At 44.9% G+C, this 6,412-nt stretch overlaps 1 pseudogene; it reads right to left on the minus strand.

Annotated features, from left to right (window-relative positions):
• Positions 1-5,873: 5,873 nt before the first annotated feature.
• Positions 5,874-5,967, minus strand: LOC142847452 (small nucleolar RNA SNORA40; annotated as a pseudogene).
• Between the last annotated feature and the right edge of the window lie 445 nt (positions 5,968-6,412).

Genomic DNA, 6,412 nt, shown 5'->3' on the forward strand with positions numbered 1-6,412 from the left:
ATGCAAACACATGAACACATGCATACCCACCCCTCCACTCTCACACACATATGCACAGGTTTCTACCACTCCTCACTTGCTCCACAGGATGTGGACCAAGCCTTCAACACATGGGCCTTGCTGGGGGAGGGGCATGCACGATCCAAACTGTAGCAGAGTGAGGGCAGGAGCACAGGGCCCCGCCCAGCTGTGCGCATCAGCAATCTTCACTTGACTTGCCTGACAGCACCCAGGCTGAGCACCATCAGCGTCTCCCATGTAATTATCCCGCTTAGCTTATGCTTCCCCTTCTAGCTCCTTGGGTAGAAAAATCAAGTTCGGTGTCAATTGTAATAAAGATAAAGGAGATGCAGGCAAGAGGGAAGGAGGAGCCATCACACAGTTTTTAAGAATTTGAACGTTAACATCTAATATTTAGAAGCAGCTCAAAGACCAGAGGATGCTTCCTGGAGTGCAGTGGAGGATCGAGGACAAAGCAAAAAGCCAGAGAAGCCATCCGGGCTTTCCTTTTCAAAGAGGTTCTGGGAACAAATCCCAAACCCTTCCGACCCATCCTGGTTCTTTTTTTCTTCCCTGGAAATATTAAAACAGCAACAACAACAAACCCCCCAAAAACAAAGAACAAAAGCAAATCCATCTGGACAGTTTACAAGGTCCTCAGAGGCCGAGGAGGGGCCTAACAAGCACTAGGCTTGACACATTTCTCTTCAGGCTAAGTTACTTCATTCAATGCTTTAATGTTTAAATAAACTGCTGCCCAAATCAATAATCTACAAAATCAGTCCCACGGGGTGAGGGCTTCAATTCTACTGCCCCACTTCAGGCTGATCCATATGGCAAACGAAGGCATTTTTATAATATCTCGGTCAGCTGCAAGCATCCCTGAAAGTGTAGCAGGAAATTTTCAGTGAGGAAAATACAACCAAACTATGAACATCAAGTCATAATACAATACTTATGAATGCATAGTGATACTTAGCACAACTGAAGGCCTAGACCTGGTTGGCTGCAGGGACTCCACAGGAACCTCACCATCAGCAACTGGGCAGCATGCCTAACCCATGGACCCATTTCTTTAACATAAACATAACAATAGAACTTTTGCTTCCACAAGGTCATGCTGTATTTGATACAGGATACAGGAATGGGGCTGATACTATTTATCACAGATTTGCAGTAAACCTTTAAATCCCTCTTCTCTGAAGGAAGTTGGATTCTGGACGTCCATCCTTGCCCCAGCTAAGTCAGTATGAGCTGCCTCAGGTTGGAGGGTGAAGCATGCATCTAAAAACACTGCAGCCCCCTTCCTTCCTGATTCCACACCATGCAGAAGGGAATTCTCACGGTAGAGCCCAGCTATCCTCAAGTTAAAAACTTGATAACAAAACCAAATAAATCTTTTTGGCTAAGAATCATTATTATAAAATCATTATTATAAATCATTAGACTACCATGGGAAAGATGTAGTTTGAAAAGCTAAGGTTGTGACTCATGGTAGAACATAAGCCAGTGTGCACAAGGCACTGAGCTGAATCCCCAGCACTGCCACAGAGATGAGAAAGCAAGTGGGCAGACCTTTGAAATGACCTGCATGACAAGGTGCACGGTTTCATTCAATGACAGGGCAGCCTCTCCAACAAGGTGATATGGGACAAACTCAGACAGAAGCAAAATCAAGTTTCAAAGGTTTAAGGAGGGGCTGAGCCTGGTGATGGAGAAGAAAAGGAGTTCAATATGGGGAGGGGAGAGAGACAGAGACAGAGAGAGCCTGTCCATCTATAAGATGTCGGCTGCAGTATGACGTACAATATTGCCATGGGAGCCACATTATTGTGCTGAGCAAAGGGATGGCTTGTTTATCTCCGGGAAAGTCACTCTGGTAGGAAAAGATCACTGGGGCTCCCAAGGAGGAAGTGACTATGATATGTTAGGTAGAACTGTTTGTGTTGCATAGTCCCAGGAAATGTCTGTCACACAATGGGTGTGGAGAACATAGGTTTCTCTGGAGATATCCTGACTTCCTCCATTCCTTTTTCCATTCCTTCCATCTCTCTGCCTATTCATGTGCTGTTGTAAGCAATGCATGTCCCCCCAAACCTCTCATTAGGTATCAGTCAGACGAAAGCAGCTTCCATCAACATCCCCCTGGTGAGCTGGTGAATCTATTAGGTTATTCACATGGATGAAACATTACTTACAGATCTCAGGTGAGAAGATGTGGGGATCCTCCCAGCCCTTCCTTCTAAGAAGAAATGCCAAGTCGCCTGATCTCACCAAGTATTCACAACTGCCCTGGTGAGGGTGGCAATGGCTGTTAAACTCAGAAGACAGCATGTCACATGTCGTGTGGTGTTCACAGCTGCTTTGGTCACCATAATAGCAGATGTGGAGAGCTTCAATGATCATTTCTCTTGCATCAGAGCCATGTCAAACTGTTCCTAGTCTATGCTTTCCTATTCCTCACGCCCGAGAGGAAACAGCTCACCAGGGGCGGGGGTAAAATGGGGGACACTAGGGAGTGATGAGGACCTAAGGTGATGGCAGGATGAATCAAGGTCAGAGCACACAGTTCCAACCATTGCTGCTGTCGATACAGGAATTCCAGTGTCTATCCCAGTGAGGCATACCTCAGTGGCGTAGGCTTTGATCTGTGTCTGGGTACAATGTAGCTCACTAAAGAGAAAATGGAGTGTCCGGACACAATTAGCCTTCCATTAGTAGTCAGCCCAGAGGCACAACAGCTCTCTGACACAAACGGCCTCTCAATATTTGGCATCCTTCCTACACTCACAGGCTGCTCGGAGGCCACAGTAGCAGAACAGAGATCCAGGAAACACTAACTTTGAAGATAATTTCGAGAAGTTACTTTTCCCTGGGAACTTTGAAATACATCAGATAGAGGACCTTCCAATGTTAGGAAGGCGCAGAGCTCCTTTTGGAAGGACATCAAGAGAAAGAAAGTACTAGAAGCAGGCAAAATATCTATGGTTCCCAAAAGAGGAAGCACACAGAAATCAGAGCCAATACCTCCCTGTGAAAGTTACTGCAAGGAAAATAATTCAGAAACTTTCCAACATATCCTGAGAGGTCGTTATGTTCCTAAAACTAAATCAGAATCATGAAGAGGGAAGGGAAGCCTGTGCGGAGGCTTGGGTGCCATACCCAACTGCCACCGGCACCCGAGGCATGAAGTGCTCTATGCCAAAGGGACTCTGAGATCCATCTCTCTTTCCATGCCAGGGCAATTGAAGGCACCGGCAAGCAGAGCTCGGGTAAGGAGTGTTTGGAAGTTTGTGGGTCGCCACATCCCATCTGACATTTGGTGTTTGTCTTTGTTTTCTGCCACTGAAGCAGAATTTCACAGACGAAATAAAATCTAAATGGGAGAACTTAACCTGCTCACAGTTCTGAAGGCTGGGAAGTCCGAGAGCATGGTGCTTGCTTCTGGAGAAGGCCTCGGGGATGCAGCCTAATATGGTAGACAGGCAAGCGAGCACTCATGAAAGGGAAGGAAATCAGTTAGAACACATTCTGTCATGAAGTCTATCCAGGTAACAATAGCACTAATCATCTTAGACATCCCTCCTCTGTTGTTGGTTTTCATTCCCCAAAATTACTTTAATGATGTGTGTGTATTAGCATGTGTGTGCAGGTGCCTAAAGAGGCCAGAAGGGGGTACTGTATCCCTTGGAGCTGGAGTCCAGATATTTGAGAGGTCCTTGATTCAGGCACTAAGATCAGAACTCCAGTTTTGATAGAGCAATGCCTGTTTTTTTTTAACTGCTGAGCCATCTCTCTGACCCCTCATCCCACCTCTTTATCAGAAACAACATCTCATTGTGGATTTGAGCCAATTAGGTCACAACCATGCTCATCTTCATTTTGACACCTTGCATTCCTGACTACCTGCCGAACACGATTCTGAGGTCATAGACTCAAAACCTCTCCCTTCAATGCATGCATGTAAGATATATACAAGCAGGCATGTCTCCAGATTGATAAAACCCATGTGTCCTGTGTGGAAAAGCAGACTAATCAAGGAGCTCAGTAACTCAGGCCCAGCTACACCCCAGCCCAGTGTCTGAAACAGCACCTCCATGGAAGCAGCAAGAGCAGTACACTGGAACTTGTCAGAAACATGACCTATGTACGCCCCCTCCCACTCCCTCCATCCCACCTCCCTTCTACACCTACCCACGGCATATTAAGGCTGAGCAAGGCAATCCAGTATGAAGAACAGGTTTCCAAGAGGCAGCAAGGCATTAAGGCCAGCCTCTGCTCCCATTGTTAGGAATCTCACAAGTAGACCAAGCTACACAACTGTCACATTATGTAGAGAGCCTAGGTGAGTCTCACGCAGGCTTGATAGTTGTTGGTTCAGACTCTATGAGTTCCCCTGAGCTACTAAATAATTAAAGAAAGAAAGAAAAAAGAAAATCCAAAGAACATTAAGATTGCTTTATGGCCTTTTATGTGACCAAATTTTGAAATATTTCTTGAACAAGTAGCTATATGTTTCTATAGCAAATAGATGTAATGTTCTACATGAAACAATGAAGACAGGATTTTAATGTTGTTTGCAATTATTTTATGTCTATACTATTATTTTACATACATCCTTTATTAGTTACCAAGAGAGCTTTTAAAATAGCCACTATGAAGATCCTACCAAATGTATAACAGAGCGAAAGAATCCTGATGTAGATGCTTTTTTGTTTTGTTTTGGTTTTGCCTAATTTGTTTTGTTTATTTTGACTCTTTTTGGAGAGAGAAAGAGAAATAACATGAAATTGGGTGAGTGGGTGGGGAGATCCAGGAAGAGTTGGGGAAGGAGGAATAAAATGATCAAAATATAGTGTATGAAAAAATTCAAAAGGACAAAGAGGAAAAACAGTTCCCATTCTAAAAAGAAAACTCTAAACATTGGAAGAGTTGAGAGCAACCCCACTGAATCCCACCTTCACATTTAGCACCTGTCTCCTGCCTGTTGCTGCCTTATCCCAAAGAAAGGCTGTAAGGAATAATAAAGGGGAGAAAGCTATGTGATAGATGAGCCGCAGGAAAGACTTGGCCTTGTCTGGTAAGTGTGCTTTCCCAAAGCCAAGCCCAACCCAAAAAGGCTCCTGCAAAGAAGAAGACAGGGTACCTGAAGGGGAAAGGAGAATGTGGGTACTAGAGAGGATGGGGAGAGCCCTGCAGAGACCCAGTACAGACAGCAGAAGAGGCTGTGCGTGCCAGTGCAATGAATTTTGATATCTAAATGCCTGGTGACTACATAGTTTGAAATGTAATTTTCATAAAAATTTTATAAAATACATTTAAAAAGAAACATAAATTACAGGGTATACTTTAGACACACAGGTTCAGACGCCCTCATAAGAGACCAGGGTTTTATTTGAAGAAAACTTCTTAGCCATTATCATGCATGCTAACACTGGAGAGCTATAACTGTCATCACAGAAGAGGAGGAGGATGGAATGCTGAGGTTCTCAATCAACATTGCAATCAGTATGCTCTGGACAGTGTTGAAGATGTTGTACACTATCTTTTGTGTTTCTGTTTTGTTTCTATTTCATTTTGCAAAGATGTAATTACCTGTAATGTCTATGAGTGTTTTGCGTGCATGTATGTATATGCAGTGTGTGTGTGCCTGGTACCACAGAGGTCAGAAGAGGGTATCGGATCCCGCCTGGAACTGCCATTAAAAATAGTTTGAGAACAACCACATAGGTTCTGGGCATCAAAGCTGCATCCTGTACCAGTGCAGTTAGTACTCCAAACCAATGAGCCATGTCTCCAGCCCTGTGTTTTGCTTTATTCTTAGGATCAATCTCATTATCAAATGCGTCATCACTTTGTGCTTTCTTGAATATCATATTCCTTCTTACAGGTATCAAAACTCACTCAGAACAATGAGTTCTGGGGTACAAGAGAATTTACTTTTTTTTATTGAGAAAAGGAAAAAAACAAGTTTCCGCCTCCTCCCAGCCTCCCATTTCCCTCCCCCTCCTCCCACCCTTCTCCCCCTCCCCTACTCCTCTCCCCCTCCCTCTCCAGTCCAAAGAACAGTCAGGGTTCCCTGCCCTGTGGAAAGTCCAAGGTCCTCCCCCCTCCGTCCATATCTAGGAAGGTGAACATCCAAACTGGCTAGGCTCCCACAAAGCCAGAACATTAAGTAGGATCAAAACCCCGTGCCATTGTCCTTGGCTTCTCATCAGTCCTCAGTGTTCGCCATGTTCAGAGTCCGGTTTTATCCCCTGCTTTATCAGTCACAGTCCAGCTGGCCTTAGTGAGCTCCCAATAGATCAGCCCCACTGTCTCAGTGGGTGGGTGCACCCCTCGTGGTCCCAACTTCCTTGCTCATGTTCTCCCTCCTTCTGCTCCTCATTGGGACCTTGGGAGCTCAGTCCAG

Source organism: Microtus pennsylvanicus, chromosome 3 (assembly GCF_037038515.1).
Source record: "Microtus pennsylvanicus isolate mMicPen1 chromosome 3, mMicPen1.hap1, whole genome shotgun sequence".
Classification (NCBI taxonomy): Eukaryota; Metazoa; Chordata; class Mammalia; order Rodentia; family Cricetidae; genus Microtus; species Microtus pennsylvanicus.